Source organism: Python bivittatus, unplaced genomic scaffold (assembly GCF_059951505.1).
Source record: "Python bivittatus isolate LINGU-HERP-01145 unplaced genomic scaffold, Pbiv_v1 ctg000980_np1212, whole genome shotgun sequence".
NCBI lineage: Eukaryota > Metazoa > Chordata > Lepidosauria > Squamata > Pythonidae > Python > Python bivittatus.
Genome location: NW_028277125.1, coordinates 31,440,500 through 31,461,139, shown reverse-complemented (window position 1 = coordinate 31,461,139; position 20,640 = coordinate 31,440,500). Strand labels below are relative to the sequence as shown.

Here is a 20,640-nt window from a genome sequence, read left to right as displayed (position 1 = left end):
AGAAAAAAGATATTTTTCCTGTATGTTTATGTCATGATTAGGTGCAAATGAGGAAAGGCAAATGGCAACTTTAAAGGAAGAAACTAGAGAAAGGTGCTGCCTGCCAACCTTCCCCAGCCAGGACAGAACAACACCACAAATCTGCTATTACTTAACGTTCATAGCTCAGCTTTGTAGCTTGCTTTGGTAGTACCTCACAGAGTCTAGGTTAGAATCCTTACTGTAGATTAAAATGAAACCATGCAAACCTGTAAATCACTGCCCACTTCTAGTGAGAATGCACAAATGACTTTTAAACTCTCCGTAGTTTGAACCCATTATTTTTTCCTGCCACCTTTCTCATGAATTAACAGATTTTTTTCCATGGTGCTTGGGACCCTTGAAGCCTAAAGTTAGATGCTTTCATAGTTATCCTCTCTGACTCCTCACTCAGCTCTCCCACCACCCCATGGGTCAAATCAAAGAAAGATGCAAAGAAGGGCATTTCATCTTTATTTTGAAAAATGTATTTATGAAATAGACATGTCTGTGTATATGCTTAATTTAATTAATTAATTAAATGTCTTTGTAGGTTTCAGACCTTTCTGCTGTAGCATAAGGCCAGCTGTTCCACAACATTTTTGTTTTCCTTGTGTGTGTGTTTGTGTGCTTTCAAATCAGTGGTGACTGCTGCAGCTTTCTTGGCAAAATTTTCAGAAGTGATTTGCCATTGCCTCCTTCCTAGGGCTGAGAGACAGTGGCTGGCCCAAGGTCACCCAACTGGCTTTGTGCCTAGAAGGTTGCCTTCATTCTGGCAGGACTAGAACTCATGGTCTCCTGGTTTCTAGCCTGATGCCTTAACCACTACTCCAAACTGGCTCTCTTCCACAGCATTTACCAGTATCTAAATTCATTGCATGATAATATACACACATGTTCCAGTGTGGATAACAGCCTAGTAGCACTAGCATCCTACTCCAGTTGATATAAACAGGGTAAGAAAACAAATGTATGTTGCCTCTTTTCAGCTGTATGCCTTCCTACATTCTAGATGAATGATTAATATACTGTTTAGTCTTCTCTCAGATGGCTTTTTGTCTGCTCAACCTTCTTTAACCTGGCTAGCATCTCTAGGAAGCATGGCCAATGTTGAAGGATGCTGGAGTTATAGCCCAGCAATTGGCCTGCACAAAGTGACTTTGATTTACTTTGATGAAACAGTCCATACCATGGGAACAGTGTGATTTGCTTCACTGAGGAGAGGAGGCAACTTAGTTTGCTTCAACAAAGCAAATTTGGGTGCCCTTGAACCACTTTGAGACAGTGCTGTGGGAACTTTATTTCCCAGCACTAGCCAAAGTGCTTCCAGGTAAAGTGGATGCATAACTGCCTACACTATGCGCTGAAGGCCCTCAGCCTGGAAGGTTTTCAAAAGCTACCTTGTATTTTGTGAGAAGATTGAGAAAGAAGACTTCTCCCCTGGTGCTGGATAAAGATCTTCCAGGCTTGGCGACTTTGGCAAATGCTTCAGGATTGTCCATTGCTTCTGCCACATTTGACCAACATGGAAACACTTCAGCAGTACTGAGAGCAATCCAAGTTGGCTATCTTCAGTGTATACTTCAGACAATCCCAAAGAATTTGCAAAAGCTACCAAACCTAGAAACATTTCAGCTAGTATTGGGAAAGAAGGTTCCTTTCTCCTGCAATGTAAGATCTGTGGAAGAAGAGAGGCCAACAAGGATAATGTTACCATTTGCTCTCAGAAGCAGAAGGACCACATTGCTTTGCAAAGCTGCTTCAAGTGGGTTCACACCCGCTTCCCACAGCCTCTTCAGCAACATCTAGCGTGTCAAAACTCTTACTTCTTGCCTAGAAAAAGACATATAAACTACTTTTGATCTTAAGCAAACTTCCTAATTACACCAATCTATTCCTTTATGAGGATAATGATATTAGTAGCCTGCCTTCATATAAACAATAGGACTAAGGCAACCAGGTATAAGATTATGACTGGTCTTTTCTCCAGCTCCAGTAAGCACAGCATTGCAATTTAAATAGGTAGATTTCCTTACTCAAGCATGTGACATGAGAAGATCTGTTAATTTCATAAATGTGACTGTATATAAACACAAGAAGAATCTAATCTAGTTCAAAGGGGGAATATCTGCTCCCCTGAAATAGAGAAAATCAGCTTTTAGATAACAAACTTGTTTTCACAGACAACTAGATTATTGCTGCCACTGCTGAAGAAAGAAAATCCAGGAAATGCATTACACTGCCCAGAAATAGGAATGGTTTAAAGAACAGAGATTTGGATATATATTTGTTTTCAAAGAGATAAGAAAAGTAAGTAAGCTACTCCATTCCCTTGCCAATAAAAGCAGAAGTAAAGCCTATTTTTCTTGTTAACTTCTTTTCAGCCTCTATCAGCCAATGACAACTAGAACTATCTCTATTACAAAGTCTCATGGTAGCTTTTTTCCCATTTTTCACCTTAGGCTTGTATATGGTTAATCAATGCTAAGTGTGAGAAATGCCAACATGTTATCTTTATGTGCATCTTACAGAGTTACATTTCCCCATGAAAATGCTGCATGCCTCAAAGCCAATGAGTTTGATCTAGAATCAGTTGTATCTGTTACTGAACAGATGAAATCAGATATATATTCCTAGCTCTGGTCACAAATCCCCTTCTTTCCTTTGATAATTACACAAAGGATGGAGCAATGCTCACTTTCCATGTAGCTGTCCCTTCTGCTTTCTCCCTGTTCCACCACATGTTCAACTGTACAATTAAGCTGCTCAGTATGTCAGGGTCAAGAGAATGGTAATGCATGCAATGCATGGAAGGCAAGACAAGGAACATTTGGAAGGAGCTGTTTAGGGCTCACCAATCTGAGTCTATTGGCAAGTTTGGTAGTTATTTTTAAAGTGATAATTCCCCTGAATATTTATACATTGGAACAACACTGGATATATATCTTCAGCACTTTTTTTTTTTTTTTTGGCAATACTATTTTCCAGAAGAAGCTGCTTATACATTAATTAATTTGTGTGCTTCCATAGCTAAAAATAGATTTGAAACTGGTTCTCCCTAGTCCTAATCCAGCACCTAACCCTTACTTTGCATTAGGTCTCTAAAATTTAATTATTTCATATTAAAAACAATCCAGTATAGTATTTACAAGGGTTATGTAAAGCTTGGAAATTTGGTTTAAAACATTTCAGTTGAATGTTTGAATAGAATTGAGAACCAAAACTGAATAAGACAAATTAAATCAGCAAAATGAATTAAGTATGTCCACATAAATTATTGATTTGGAAGGACACTTGACATACACAAAAGTTCTTCTTTCCCTAACTGAATCAGAAAATTGAATTAGCGTAATCAGCATCAAACTGAGGTGACTTGATATTTCAAATCAATTTATTGATCCTATCAGCCTATGGTTGTTCTACACATCTCTACTATCTCGCAGACTGAGAATATTCCAATACAAGGACAAAATACATTTGCCTCATACAAACATGCAAAAAGGAATGAATGAAATTTCACCTTCTAATCTTCCCTTGATATCTGAATGGTCTGTATAAAATGTAAGAGGAGCCATTGTGGATATATAGCACAGGCTTTGTCTTACACAATTGTAAACTCTGCACAATTAACATCCAATTAGAAAAAATCCATACTTTCATCAACCTTCCACTAAATATATGGAGCAGAATCAGTGACATAACTATACTGTAGTTCTTCCTGAATGTATTCTTCAATATGTTCCATATATAGATATGGAAAGAAGATGTAAAAGAACCTTCTATATGTTTTATTAAATGAAGCAATACAAAATCTGACCTGAAGACTGATAAATTTCTTGGATCTCATAAGACCGGGCAGCACTTCATACCCCAATGTCTGCAAAGAACCAGTTACATGGAGAACCTACAGGGAGAACCTCTTTTCAATAATATACCAAATACACAAGTGCCAGAGGTGGAATCAGCATAGCAGACCTGCTGCATCCGTTTTTATACATAGGGAGGCAATATTAAGAAAAGACCTATGGCATGATTTATAACGCCATTCTCCCCTTGAATTTTTAACACCTGTTAAAGCACCCTATATCCAGAAGATAAAAGAAAAAAAAGGGGAGGATATATAATATATAATATATAATATATAATATATAATATATAATATATAATATATAATATATAATATATAATATATAATATATAATATATAATATATAATATATAATATATAATATAAAATGTTCCTTGGGAATTATTGATATGTTTTATCTGCTGTTTGTCATGGTATTCATGTTTGTTGGTCTTTTGTTGGTCTTAAATGTTATTAATTCTTAGTGGTTTTAACTGTCTTGTGTATGAATCATAAAAAGCAGAGAAAGTGATTTAGAGAAAGAAAATTAGAGACAACTATGATTCCCTCCCCCCCCCCCCGCCCAGCAAGGAAAACTCCTCCATTCCTCATACAGAAACTAACTGGATAGTTAGTTGAACCTTCCTTTAATATTGATTCTGGATCAGTATCCATCACCTTATCTAACATGTGACCAGCTTAAGGGGTGGAGAACAGGCTATATGATATGCACAGCAAGAGAGGGGAATAGCCTAGATCAGTGTTGTCCAAACTTGGCCACTTTAAGATGAGTGGACTTCAACTTCCAGAATTCCCCAGCCAGCCCTAACCCTAACCCTAACCCAGTAGCATGCTGGCTGGGGAATTCTGGAAGTTGAAGTCCACTCATCTTAAAGTGGCCAAGTTTGGACAACACTGGCCTAGATACTCAAGAGGAAATGTTGATGGGTTCTGTTGCCACCCAATAACATCTGACACAGGGTTGTTGTCTCAAATTACTTCATAGTAGGGCCAACTTTGAAGAGGTGGCTAGAGCATGTAATGGATGGCATAAAATAGGAGGCATCACAATAGGATATCAGATATAATAATAAGGAAAATAGATTCATATAATTGTGGGTGCATGCATTCTAGACATCAACCTTCAGTCTGACCCACACCTATTTTTAAGGCTGCCAGGAGCAAACTTTTGTAAAATACTATGCACATGAAAAAAATAGTAAAGTAGTTGTGACTTTAAGAAGTGCTGAAATGCCATTTTTTTGTAGCTAAGTAATGTAACATTTACAGATTCCTTCTGAATTTAGTAGCATGGCATGTAGCAATGGCCTGAGGAAAGCATCAAACAAAGCAACGTGCAATCTAAGGGATGCAGCCTTGGATGTAAAAAGACCAAGAGAATGACCCAGTTTGAAACTAGACCAGAATGGCCATTAGGTGAAAATCACACATCATGCAGCAAAACCTACATTGCTTAACAATAACCAATAAGAGCACAATTGAAGTGGGAGTAGAACAAGCTACTATTTTTAAAAGAGCTAGACAGGGATCTAGTTGGAAGACACCCCATGTACTTGTCATCTCTGGATCATGATCTATCCTCTCCACTTCCCTCAGGTTTGTTGATCAGTTACTTGGTGAGGCTCAGTGGGTATGTGAGAGTGAAAGGGTAAAGGTGTGTTTAAGCAAAATCTTGCTATATTTTAATCAATGAAACTAGGGCATTAACAAAGTGTGCTGTCTCATTTGTGTGCTGTCTCATCAATTTAGCGTGAACCATTTGCCTGATCTCAATCTTCTGGAAAGATTGCTATATCACCAAAAGATCTGCAGGTGTGTTCTCAGAATAAACTCTTGACCATTGTCCAAGGCTACATCTCCTTGGACAATGGTCAAGAGCAATCTCAAGATGCCATTATTGACATAATGCAGTGCTCTGCAATAACTGGTGCCTCGAAGTATGGTGCAAGAAAGACTGTTTGACTATTAGTGAAATATAACAGTAACAGTGTTGCCCATTCCCTTTTCTATTCTCAACTGTTAATGATCTCTTCTTCTGGGGTTGCCTGTCAGTAAATTGTTTGGTTTAAATCTTCTTGCATATTCCTGTATAATTAAATTATATCTGTTCTGTCTTTTCAACTGATTAAACAAACAAAAAAAACCCTAAAGTCAAGAGTAGTTTTTTCTGTTGTTCTACATTACTCAGAATTCCAGAAGAACTAACTGCCAAGGAGTCTACAACAGTTGCAACACACATAGGAAGCCCAAGGCAATCAAACGATAATACAAGATCAAAGGTATGCTTAATCATCTAACAATAATCCAAATATACTATAATTTCAAATAAGCCTTAAACATAAAAATTGACACAGTTCATTGTATAAATATGTTTATAGTAATCTAATTACCAAAGGCCAGAATTTCTCTATCAGAGGAATCATGCCAAGTCTGATCCTGGAGAAATCATAAAAACTCATAGTAAAAATAATGCTAGAAAGTGTCTATGAACCAGCTTAAATCTATGTTTATCATCTCTCTGTGGTGTCCATTTCTGTTTTTCTTTCTTTCTAGAGTCTCATTACAGCTCCTTTTACAAAGCCCTATTGGACAACAACCCATTTTATGTGTCATAAAATATAACAAAAACCTTGCTAGAATCTAAGCCAAATGCCCATCTACTCTATCATCCTGTTTCCCATAATTATACACCATATACTTCCAGGAATTATTTTTAGAATACCTCCAACCACTATTAATCAATTGTATACTATATCTCATTGTGTGATAAGAGAAAAATATGATGCATATATATTGTATTATTTTCAGCTTGGGTTTTTTTTTTTTCCCAAATAAAGGGGTGTGATGGGATTTGAACATAGCCATATTATAAGAGAAGCATCTGGAGACCAGATGGCTGAACTGAGGCATTGGCTGTTGAAACTGAGTTTCTATCAAACCTTGTTTCTATCAAATATCTAATTGGACTTCTCCTTCTGTGAACCTAGAGATAATACTATAGCTAGAAACTGCAACAAGTTTACTGAGTGTGCATTCTATAAGTTTGATCTTGTTTTTTATCTATACTCTATGGCCCTTTGTCCTACACAAGAAGTAATTCTTATCTGAGGAAATGTACTGAATTCTGTGGGGTGTCTTTTTATTGGAGACTCTTTCCCAACAGTATTTACTCAAAATTGCATTACCATACTGTCCTCTAGATATTGCATTAAGATTGTTAAAAATTAAGGATGTTCTCAGTCAAAAAAGGGGAATGCGGCAAAATAAGCAGCAGTAGTAATTTTACCCAAACTGTATGTGTACATATGTGTTGAGTGTGTGTGTGGCAATATTAAACATTAGAGTGCCATGTAAATTTACTAAGTGATATTGACATGTTTTAGAAGAAAAATAGTAAAAAATAGTAAACAAATTAATCCAGCACTGAACTTCACATGTGGACTCTCCAACCGTGCCTCACCATCTCCAGTCTCTGCCAATCCCTCCAGATCCTCCCTCCCTCCCAGATGGTCTAATGGCAAATGTTCTATTTTTCTGCATCCACTTCCATCCAGTGACTGATCTTCAAATAACAGCATCCAAACCATGCCTGCCGCTGACAACTAAAGGTGCAATAACCACTATTTCTAATGATTCCATGGACCTTGTCTGCCTTCTCCACAGCTGCTCCAAACCCAGCAGGGTTTGGTTTTCCACTTTCTCTCTTCTCTATTTCTGCAGTGTGTCTCCATTCTCTTCCACTCTGTACTTCATTCTAGCCAACAAAATCATTTCACCCTCCCTTACAATCATCCCACTTTGACCCTAAGCTGTTTAAAAATTATCCTAGATGAAAACCCTTTAGCTGGCACATTCTCCATTCCTAGCTCAAAACAGTCTCAATCTCATCCTGTTTTTATATATGTATATATTAAAATCCTTCCCTAGCTATCATAATGACACAGAAATATCATTTTGTCAAATTCTGTCCCTGTCTATTTTGTCCTGTTAGAAAGCTTAGCATATGCACAGAAAAGGACTTCTCCAAGGCCAGATCCAGAGGATGTTTTCTGGGAGGCCTTGCCCTCACCTATGTAAGGGCCTATAAATATAAAACTGAAAAACCATTTTCACAGTGCATAGAGAGATTACTTTGTTTGTTTCTCCTATCTTATCTGGGTTAAGGGGATCCCTGGAGAGAACTGAAAGTGATCATTCCTGAACTTCCTTCAGCATGTGCATTTGCTTCCTTCAATAAAACTTCTGGAACATGTGCAGATACTATCAGCAGTTTCCCGCCAATTCCACTTTCAAGTCAAGGAAGTGGTTTATTTTTCATAATGTGATTATACTTCCTACTTTATAAGGGACAACCCTCTATTTGAATGAACAGTCCTGCATTTGAAGGTCTCTTGAATGTAAAGGCAGTCCAAATGTGATTTAAAAAATAAAGAACTATTAAAACTGAGAGCAGGGCCTTGAAGGGACAGTAGACTGGGAAGACATAATGCTCACCTAAGCATAGTCCTCCTGAATGCTTTGTATTTCTACTTAAATTGAAATAATAATTTCTGAATCTGCATATGTATATACAGATAAGCATGTGTGAATTTTATATAAATCAGAGTTTCTTGCTCTTCTGCCCTTTTGGAGATACACATTTCTCTTTGGGGGCAAATTGTTAACCTGTTTTCTCATAAAGTTAAAAATTATATGAACATCAGGAGCTGTTGGTGTCATTCCATGATAGATCCTAAGAGCAAAAATGCTCCAGACACTGGAATGATTCTATCTACTCATTGGCTATTAGATTGCAAAGTCCCCTGTTCAGGCTTGAACTAAGTCTTTCTTGATTCCCAGTTATAGATCAACCTGGTTGCAACTTAATGGAACTCTGGAATAAAGCTTCTATGATTGTGGAAACTCACAAACCACCTTTGTGATAAACCAGAATTCCTTAGTTAATGAAAGTGCTTTTGCTAGGGCTAAACTCTAAAGCCTACGCATGCAACCCATCTACTAAATACTCGGCATGGTCAAACATCCACTTTTTATTTTTTAAATATTTGCAGCCAAGGCTGGACAAGCTGCTCAGTGGACCATGATGGGCAAATAAAGTGCATCTTCATTTCCCTAGAAGAAAAAGTTTCTTTTATTGCAGTTTCTTTTGTGCTACTATGCAAAGAGCACTTTACTTTGGCCCACAATAAGTCATGTAAATACTTTGCTGAATGGCACAACCCTTAAGGTTGCAGTTAATAATGGCATATCTCTTTTTCAACTCTGATAAAAATTATCCGATAAGCAAAGTTGAGACCTACTGTTTAACATAGCATGTTCACCTGAGACAAGGGTAACTGACTTTGTTTTTCTGTCTTTGCTTAAGATTACATTAAAGCTGAAAGAACAATGCAGCTGAGTTTTAGTATTTATCTACCTCTATAATTCAGAGGTGAAGTTTAACTTATACTAATGTTAAATAAAAATATCACGTTTTTCTTGCAAAGTGAAGAAAGATGAAATGGCCAGCAGAACACTAGTATGGGTGAAGTCCATAATGGGGAAATCACATTCAGCAATCCACGTTATAAATATGTTCAGTGGGCAGGTCACTGTATCTTTTGCAGAAAATGGGATGTAATAATCTAACAAATAAATAGGCTGCAACATGGTCAGCAAATTTATGACACAGGTTCTAAAGGAAGAATCAATTATTATTGATTTTTGCCATAGGTAGACAGGTCCAGAAAGCATAATGCCTTACTTACAGCACAGAACCAGCCCTACATTTTTGCCAGATTCTCCAATGCTGCAGGGCCACCTCCTAGTTCAACAGAGTGGAAACAAATCACTATAGGTCAAACTTGCTCTGTATATCAGTATCCCAGCACTAAAATTACTCTGGACTTGTCTTATAGCACACTAGCCTGAACAAGTTGTCAATCAATATCCTGGACTTTTTAGAGAAGTCATGGTAACTTGCTACAGTACAAGCATACAAGGAAAAGATAATAGCCTAGCCTCTATATAAGATACCATAAGGCTTTCTGACGAAAAATGGAAGCAATTAATCCCAGCTTCAGCAAAGTATTGAAGTAGGCATAAACAAGAACATGCAAGAATCAATGATGCAGCTGTGTGAAAGGTTTAGAAATTTGCTTTCAGCATGCCTGTTTCCTGCCTGTCTCCAGCAGATCAAAGGACATGCTGGAAAAGGGAAGAGAGAATTTTCAAGGATCAGTGTTACCTTTGCTGTGTGGCCAAAGAAGCATAAGATATTGATAGACAAAGCATATTGGAGGATAGGCTAAAGGAGATTTACTTATTAAAATATGCTACACTGGTACATAAGAAATATCAGCTTAGAGGCAATAAAAAGTGTGTGGGATCCAGATCTTTTAATCAGGCAAAATGTTACTACAAGCAGGAACAGGTAGTGGTAGTGGTAGAGGTTGACAAAAATTTTATTCATATTGAAATTATAAATTCTGCATGGTTGACATCTTAAATTAAAATAGAGGAAGTACAGATCAAAATGGATTTAGGTCTACTAGTTAATGTAGAATAATTCAGTTCCAAGATATTCAGACACTGAAAGAGTTAAAGTAAAACCTTACCTATCAATCCAAATAAATTGGTAGAGTCATCCAAAGTCCACAACAATCTGACTCTGAGGAACCTATCAGGAGTAGGAAGGTTCTGCTCATAGATAGGTTTTGAAAAGGGGAAGTCTTGGATCCATTTTGCTTGTATCTTTTGTCTTTTCCTCTCAGTTCTCCTCTAGGGCTGGCTAGGAAGAAAGGACGCTTCCACTGATAAAAATCCCAGTTGAAGATCAGGAAATTATAGAGTAGTTAGTGAAAGCTAGATGCAATACAGCATTCATTATTTAAGGACTGTGGCCTGAGCAATATGTCTGATGTGGGGTTGCAGATGATCCTCTGCTAAGGAAGAAGCTGACTGAAATCCACCTGTTCAGAAATAATTGTTCATTTCTTCCCCCACTTTTATGTTTTCTTTTCTTTTGTTTTAAACTTCCTTCTAGTTCTTTGACCTTGATATGCATAATAAAACTTGAGTTCTAAATTAATCAGTTATACTCATTCTGCTGAAAGGGACTGACTTCATGGTAATGTATGTTCTGCAGTGAAGTAAGGAGAATTATCACTTCCTTTCTCCTAAGTCAGGCTTGAGATGGATTTTTCTTCAGGAAAGTGATAGCATTACCAGATTGGTTGTTCCCAGGAGTTATGAGTAGGTCACAGTACGTATGTAGGTGAATGGTTTAGTGAACCCCTCATTGGAGCCAGCAATGACTAATTTACCACAGCCTGTGTGTGTATGCAACACATTACAATTAGCTAACATACATAGTTCAGATTATACTAAGAACTAATTAGACAAATGAATTTTCTTGTTATTCAGATTCATTCATTTATTTAACATACTGTATGCCATTCACTCTTGGGAAAGCCAATCTGCAAAGTTAAAAGATTTGTTAATGTTCTTTATGAATCCTCTTAATTTACTTGGAAATTAAAAACCTTTTGAAAGGCAAGTTGAGATACATTGGGAGATTTTCCTATCCTGGGACAAAGATTTAAGTAAGTTTAAAAATTAAAAAGAAAAAATTTAACTTTTGGAAAACAGCGAGAGGGAGTTAAAAATGTTGGCTGTGGACAGTTAAGGGGCCAGATGGATTTGAAAGAATATTTTTTTATGGACTGTTTTAAATCTTATAAAAATACAGCAGATGATTTTGGAATTAACTGTAAGAAAACCTATTGTGGGAAAGTTTTGGCTCTGAAAATAAACAAAATATAAGACTGGGCTTTGAAGGTTAACTAGAGTGAACCAGAGAGCAATTAAAGGAAAAGACTCTTCCTAACATAATGAAGGAACAGTGTTTTACTATAGAAGAATTTAAATCTGTTTGGGAACAATGTGTTCAGGACTTATTTTTAAAATTGGATCTAATAGAGGTTATAGAAGAAGAAAAGATTCTACTAGATAAAACAGAAGCTGAGGATGATTTGAATAGGGATTTTAAAATGGGCTGTAAAGAATTGCCAGACTATAAAAGAGATATGGAAGATATGAGAAAAGTGGTTGTGGATTTGAAAATGGACTTAAAAATATTTGACTACAAGAGTGATATGGAGAAAGAAGTTGTAATGGATATACAAACTATGTTGGCTGGTGTTTTAACAATTAAAAGGGACATCTTGATTATAAATCAGAAGAGTGACTTGGAGAGTTATTTTATTTTGGATCCACAAAAGGGAAGTACTAAATCTCTCAAATTGCTACTGAAAACAGACAGGGAGAAAATGATAAAAAATCACTATGTGGGACTTTTGAAGTCCCCATAGACTTTTGAAGTCTATGAAGAAGTGACTGAAGAGTAAGCCTCTTAAGAAGAAGAAAAAGGAATTCAAAGTGGACTTATTTGACCAAGTTTAAATTGTATAAATTTTGATTTGGGGTGGTTATTATTGGAATTCTTTTTTTACCAGGATTGCAAGACAATGTAAAGATTTTTTTCATATGGGGATAAATCTTTTACCTCCTACTTAATAGAGAAAGTTAAGGGTTAGAATGTAAAAGGGACCTTTGAATCTAGTTTAAGATATATATGTTACTACTATTGATATACTTTATATGTGGGGATAAATATGTCTGTCTTATTACAGAAAGTTATAAATCAAAATGCAAAATAGATGTATTTGTCTAAGCTTAAAACATACAGGTTACTACTACTGCTCCTCTTAATGATTTTGCTCAATAGTACTGATTGATGAATCTTTCTATAATTTGGTTATTGTTAAGTGAAGAGAAATGGGAAGAAGAGAGTTTTATTTCTTTATTTCTTTATTTATTTCTGTAATATTAGAGCAGGTGATGTAATATACCTTTGGAGGGACCATCAACAGATAGCTGAGGTGGATGACATTGGGAAATCCTACCAGTGGCTGGACTAAAAAACAGCACTGAGGCACTGATCATAGCAGCACAAGAACAGGCACTAAGCACCAGATCCATAGAAGTAGGGGTCTACCACAATAGATAGGACCCAAAGGACTGCAGAGAGGCCTCAGAGGCAGTCCAGCACATAGTGGCAGGGCATAAAGATGCAGGCAGAAACAGCATACACTGAACGGCACAACCAAGTAGCTCGTATTGTGTACACAAACATCTGCACAGCATATGGGCTAGACCTTCACCCATCCAGATGGGAGATTCCACAGAAGGTAATGGAGAATAACAGGGCTAAGCCTGTGGGACTTCCAGATCCAGACAGACAGGCAGGTACTGGCCAATCAACAAGACATTGTGGTAGTAGACAAGGACCAGCAGACAGCAGCGGTGATAGATGTAGCAGTGCCAAGTGACAGCAACATCAGGAAGAAGGAGTATGAAAAGCTGGAGAAGTACCAGGATCTGACGAAAGAACTAGGGATGGATATGGAAAGTAAAAGCCAAAGTGGTCTCAGTGGTGGTAGGAGCACTTGGAGCTGTTACTCCTAAGCTGGGAGAGTGGCTCCAACAGATCCCAGGAACATCAGAGCTCTCTGTCAAGAAGAGTACAGTGCTCGGAACAGCTAAGATACTGCACAGAATCCTCAAACTCCCAGGCCTCTGGTACAGGACCTGAGATTGGGGAAGACACTTACCACCCATAGGGGTGAGAGGGGAATTTTTATACACATACACATACATACACGTACACATATATACCTTGTTCTTTGGGTCACTATGAATTAGGATTTGACAAGTATTTTGACTTACTTTCTAGATACAGATGCCTGGGCATGTGTTTTTGAAGTCATTCTTATTGTGCATTGCACACACACATGATTATTAGGCTGTACCGAGATCTGGATTTGAAGGGCAAACTATAATTCAGAGACTGCATGGACACACTTGTAAAACTTGCTGCAATGCTTTAAACGAAATTCATCCTTTCCCAGGATCACAATGCAGCTGTGAAGCATGTTTGCACAAACCCACAAAAAAGCCACAACTATTTAATATTGTTCCTGAAAGGTTCTCAGATCGAGTAACCAATGCATTGGCTACTAGCAGGAAATTCCAGATAAGGCATAAAAGTCAGCAATCAACTCCTGGAAGCTCCAAGAAATCATTTGCACATAGGGGACTGTGGCTCAGACAATAACTCCTGAACCCTAACAGTGTAATCAGAAGATTGATTGATTGAAGATGTGGCATCAGGTTTAGCAGCCATATAGGTAGATGTTCTCCATAACTGTCTGTCCCTAACCTGGTCCTTCAGGTCTTCCAACAGAACACTCATTGCCACTGTAACTGAGTCCATCCACCTTGCTGCTGGCTGTCCTCTTCTTTTTCCTTCCATTCTTCCCAGCATTAAAGCCTTTTCCAGAAAGCATAATCAGAACGGTAGGACAAATATTGCATTTTTGTTAATTGCAAAATATCTGAACAGCTATTTCCATTTGGATATTTTAATGATGTAAATTCATAAACTTATAGCCCTGGTTACCCAGCTTTTGATGTCTCACTTTTTTATTTCTCTGTTTCCTACATTAGTGACATTCCAGGTCAAATAATAAATGTAATAACTCTCTAGTCTCCTCTTCTTAAGTTCATACTGAAAATTTAAGGACAAAATTCTCCCATCCACTATGAGGAAAGAGATTTAGTTAGCTCAGAGGAAGCAAAAGGTTTTCCATGCTGTTCTATAAGTTTTGCTCTGTGTGCACTTTTCCTCCCAGGCTATATACTGATCATCCTGAAATTACATTTCCAGACATGGCAAAGAGTGATGGAAGCCTTGTCTTTACACTGTAATGTGAGAGGCAGTCTTTGACTTATCAAAAGGCTTTTCTGAAAAGGGGATATCCCTGTGCATTTGATATCTCCACCTCATAGTTTTATGCTTCCCTTCTTTGGAATTCAAATCAAAAGACAAGAAATTCTTTGTGAGATATATTCAGGGCTTTCATGAAATTTTGTGTGAATTATCAGGATGATAATCTGTTTTAAAGCTTGCAGACCTGTGCTGGTGCTAGAGAAAGCAGCTTGACCCATCTTTCCTTGAAAATAGAAATGAAAATGGCTTCTGTCAAGCAGCATGACTGACTGAGTTAATTCTGAGTTTGTTGAATCTCTGTGGCTTGACAGAAAGTTCAGTGCCCAAATTAAATACTTTTTTTCCCCCTTCAGGAAAACCATTTAAAGAAGGTAAAATGTTTTGATGTATTATAAAACAGAGGTAGACAATATGTGACTCTTAGGCTGCATAGAGCCCCTGAACCTTCCTTTTCTTGAATCCCAAGAACCCTCTCGACCTATGTTGCCAAATTTTCCAATATAATTAGGTAGGAAATGTATAAACTATTCTGGAATCCTTAATGGAGAGAGAGACTCCAATCTCAAACCTGGGGGGGGAAAAGAGAGAGAGGGAACGTGTGGGCAGGAAATGTGGCCTCATAATTTGCATCATCAATGTGTTCATTGCAATCTCTTGCCCTAGCTCTCAGATATAAACTGTAGTCCATGCTAACAGGTTGACCACCTTTGATATAATATAAACTGTAAGATTAGCAACTGTTTCAACATAATTTATTTGCATTTTAGATGAATCAGCAAAGCCCAGCTGGATTGAACAAATAGTTGTTTTTAAGAAAACTGAAGGAAGTAGGTTGAAAGAGGCTCCTCTTCTTGTGATATACATATTGCTGTCCTCCCACTTTCACTTTTAGGCAAACAAGCGTGTCTGTCAGCTCATACTCATTCACTCAGACTACATGGCCTTGAAATCATTTCACCAGGAACTTGATTCTGTTTAAGTATTTTACCAGACTAACAGCTCCAACACTTTCACTGTTGAAAGATTAAAAAAGGGCCAATTTTATATTTCCCCTGCCATCTCCTTCAAGTCTGCCCTGGAGTGTTGGGGGGACAAATATACATGGTGCAGAAAAAATGCAAAGAGAATGCAATTAACTTTTTTTCCTTGGATCCAAAGGAGTCTGGTAGCCCCTTTTGAGTCTAGCAAATGTTATTAAAAGGCATAAGCTTATGTGAACTATAGCTCTCTTCATCAGATGCATGAAGTGGTTAAACTGACTAACATGACTCTCCCCTACATTATCTACTTCTTCCTTTGGTGAATCTTGAAGTCATTGCACAAAATCATGGTAACCACCACAGTACTATAAACGTCTTGGAAGACAGCTTATGTCAAAGGGAGAAAGAGCCATTTTTCCCTAGCAGTTCTTTATTAGTATATATTTATGTATTTTCTTCATGCAATGACTCACACAGCTAAGGATCAGTGCTGCGGAAAACTCCCCAAGAGTCTTAGTCCAACAAGGATCTATATATAGGAGCAGGCTTCTAAATCTGTAGCTTACATGGACCTGCATTTTCACTTCAATGTTTACTCAGAATGCTTTGAACTATATCTTTTGAAATGAAAATAATTATGTCTCTTCCAAACATTCTCTATGTAGGACACACTGACTATGAATTCTCTGCTTTCTTTTCCATGAGAGATGAAACAAAACAGAACAAAATTATACCTGAAAATTTTATTGTTCCATGAAAATACTTTAAATGTATAATTCTAGGATGGGGCAGGGAGAGAAAAAGAGAGAAAGAAGTATAATTTAACATTTTTTTTGCCAGAAACTGCTGTTCCTTTTCCTATTGCAGTTCAGTATGTCTTATCAAGGAGGTGTTTTTGATAAGATTCTCAAGTGGCCATGATGGCTTTATGTTACTGGAACTTTTGCAGATCTTTCAGGCTAAATTTCACCAAACCTGAAAGTAATATTAACACTAATAAATCTTAGTCCATGGCAGGTCTTTTGAAGAATGACTAATATCTTTCTCTTCCCTCCCAAAAAATCAATTACTGATCAAAGGAACTATTGAGCCAATTTTATTTCCTTTTAAAAAATAATTATTAGGTTTTAAAGAAAAAAAAATCTATTACAAATGAAATATAAAAGATGTCAGTTACTCATTCTTAAAAAAACCTATGAGATATTTAAATGATGTGCCCAGAGTTTGATGGGGAATGAATCTAAGACACTAGAAGGTGGTGACAGAGCTGTCAGATGGGGAATCAATCACAGATTGACACCCACAAATGACAAAAATGATTTGTAGAGGGAGGGCATTAAGGAATAATTTTGCAGCAGTCAGAAATCCTTTGTAGAACAGATTTCTAGAACAGCTTTTTTTAAAAAAAAATAGTAATAGTAATAACCTTAAGTTGATAAATACCAGATCCAGGGCTGACATTCCACCAAAGATATTCTTCAGTGGATAGAACATCAAGGGATTTTACAAGGTCAACTTGTGGCAACTGCTTTCAGGGTCTTCATACAGGAGCTGTTATTGAATTTGTGGTGCCTTTGTTGAAAACCTGGGTTACCATGCCCTTGCAACCATTGTTTTCACACATTTGTGGCAGCATGACTAAAATGCCTGTACATGTACTGACAATCTCAATAGAGACAATCTGAATAAACACCAAAGTCAAATCCCCACCAAGCCAAACTGATTGACACTGAGTCAGACACAACAAGGATATTCACACAACGATTTATTCCATGCATGAAAGAACAAGGGAACTAGATCAAATTAGCATCATCCATGTCCCACTATCCCCATTGTCAGTGCAACATATTGGCCAAAGGCATCAGTATCAACAACAGAGAATGGGACCAGCTGAAGTAACTGCCAAAGTCCTTCTCATATTTTATTTAAGTATGTGACAGTATCATGTAAACCTATCCCTTATTTATTAGCCTTGAATGAGGGAGAGAAACCCAAATGCAACTTTACATATAAATAAACAAAATATGGGTAAACATACAGCAACATGTAGCAAAGTATCGCAGGAGGAGTTTCTCAAAATCCTTTGATAGAGGAGTGGATATATGTCCCCTTGTATACCTGACATAATGTATAACCACTTTCTGATAAATAGGCATGTATTTATGTGGGCCTGAGAGTTAACACTGAAACTCTGAACTGCAATAGGAAAAGGAACAGCAGTTTCTGGCAAAAAAAATGTTAAATTATACTTCTTTCTCTCTTTTTCTCTCCCTGCCCCATCCTAGAATTATACATTTCCCACTGTCCTATCAGCTTATCCCCTCCTTTTCCCCTTCTCTTTCGTACAAAAATATATATCCACCCAAGGACAGACAAGGAGGGTTTAAAAGCCCTACATTGATAACTATCGATTTTATTTTTTAAAAAAATGTCCATCTTTGGAAGTTCAACTTTTTAAAAATAGGCTAGGGAAAAGGTTCAGTTTCCCTCTTCATGCATAGTACTCTTGATCCAGCTTATTCTGTAGTGGCTTTACACCAGAGGAAAAAAATTAGGAAAGAGGGCAATATGATCTGCAATTTCCACAGTGTCTTCATTCATACCATCTCTCAGCCATTTTATGCTGAACTATTCCATTTTGTGGAGGAAAATTTATGTAAATTGGTCCTCCATTTCAGTGCTGATCAATTGTCTGTTACATATAATGGTTGTGATAGTAGATGGTTCATTTTATGAATTTGAAAATGGCTGAGTCCCTCTTCTCTGAGGCAAATGTTTTAATGCCTCTGCTACCCTATCTCTCCCTTCCCTTCTCACATGACATTGTAGCAGACACATTCTAAGAAACCCCTGCATTCCAAATGATGTTTTAATAGGGCTGCCACATCTGGGCTGCAAAAATCCAGACTCCCAGTAGATGAAAGCAAGGGATTTCTGCATTTCATTGCTGTCATATAATGGTTATCCAGAGGTTTGCAGCCTAGATCTGGTACTTCTGATTTCAGGCTACTTGGAGGAAAAATGTTTCCATTCCATACAAATGTTTGTTTGTTTGTGTGTTGCATTGTAATTTTAATAAAAATGGCTTTAAAATAAATACTTTAGTATTAAACAAGTTCTAAAATGTATTTTATAATAAAATTACTCTGGGTTGAGGAGTTTCAAGGCAATACTTTAAAAGACCAGAAACAAACCAGTATTGTGGTTTATAATTCCAATACAATGCATGGATATATTTTTACTTTTCTCTGAAATGTAAATGAAGTCATCAGTTTCACACAAAATAAATAATCCTATTTTTGGAGAATAGTGTGGATGCCTGCAATGTACTGTATGTTAAAATATCGGGTACAGGGAGGTACAAATGCTATATAACTATGTAACTATGCCACATCTTTGAAGGCTAATGAAAGTTTGTTTTCATGCCTATATTTTGGCTTAATGCTATTCTTGAATAACATCCATCTTAAAAGGCTGCCTTGAAGACAAGGAAACCAGAAATTATGGAATTTTTGGCACCTCAGACATGCCAGAATAGGAAAGTATAATGCTCCTGGGCATGGGGGAGGGGAGATTAAGAGAGCTTCTAAGGAAAACATTATCTCATAGCTAAATCTGACAGGTAAGAAAAGGTGAGGTTATGAAGAACAGTCAGGCAAAGGAGATGGAATCGTCTATTTTTTGTGCAGCTTCACACGTGATGAGCCAAACAGCTGCAGACAAGGGGTTTTTTGGGTAGCCAACTATTCCCACAGTCTGAATTGGCCATATCTACCAATACCAGTTACTGCATTCTCCTGCATAAGAAAGACCATAAAATATATTTCCATCCCTCCCTTTGGCTCTTAGTCCTTTTTTGCCTGCCACCAGCTTTAAAATCTTCTGTCCAAAATCTGGTGGGGGAAAAAGCCAAATTAAGTGGACATAATCGATTGGTATGCAAAACTTACAGTCGAGCAAAGGCTTTTTGGTTGGCCAAAAAGGAACAATAGCCTTTCACACCAGGCAAATGGCTGATCTAAATGTTCCCCTGATCAAGAAGATGTGTCTAGGATCTCAGGATCCCTTGCAATGAGATAATTAAAGCAGCCTTGTACTCCTCCCAGACACCTGTTCATGCTCATCAGAGTTCCTGTCCAGTATAACTTCTTTGCTAAATATTCTTTAAATAGAATAAATAGGAAGGCAAACCACCAGCCTCTAGCATTATATCTATTTGCTGTCATGCTTTCTTGCTTCTAGACACATATACCATGGCAGCCATTTTGTAAATAGGCAAGTCTCCTGGATTGCATATAATGCTGGCTATTAAAGTTAGAAAAGCAGAAATTATCTTAATTCATTTTCTTTGAAATAGAACCAGCATTCATTTGATTATCCCCCAGGACAATTTTATATATTAATTAACTTTTTCTCTATATGCATTCTTTTCCTCACATGGGGAGATATATCGGAGATAAATTAGTATAAAACAGTGGTCCTTTATCCCTTCTATTGAGGCAAATAGCTTTTGCCAATGATATGTTTTCTGTCTGTCTGGCCCAACAGACACACAGACACACACACACAGAAAGAACACATTTCAATTTAATAATCCCATTGGATCTCCACAGTGGTTTTCTGGCCAAATGCTAATGATGCTATATTTAAGAAGCAGGGATGAAGAAGGACTTGGTTGGTATAAATTTGATTTTTTAATCGTCCTGCTGGAGGATGAAAGGAATATTCACTGACCTGCATTTCACTGAATTAATAATTATAGTGAGAGGCTCCCAGTCCAAGAATGGGAGAACAGCTTTTCAATCACTGCCCCTGCATTTCAATCGAAGCTCCATGCTGTAAAACAAGGTGTAAATCAGTTTAAGAACATAGCACTGCATTCAATGCTTTGTGGTTTATGACTCCCAAATGACCTTCATCTATCTTCCTTAGCTGAAGAGGTG

At 37.2% G+C, this 20,640-nt stretch overlaps 1 protein-coding gene across 8 annotated transcripts in view; it reads right to left on the bottom strand.

Moving 5' to 3' along the window:
* The window catches only part of EPHA4 (EPH receptor A4), a 389,379-nt gene that overhangs the window by 224,635 nt on the left and 144,104 nt on the right, over positions 1 to 20,640 (bottom strand). The window contains exon 4 of one of the 8 annotated variants that reach the window (XR_015794499.1): positions 20,432 to 20,533. The exons of the other annotated variants lie outside the window; for them this stretch is intronic. The gene's annotated coding sequence lies outside the window, so the exon portion shown is untranslated. The remainder of the gene's footprint in view (positions 1 to 20,431; positions 20,534 to 20,640) is intronic. 8 annotated transcript variants of the gene reach the window in all.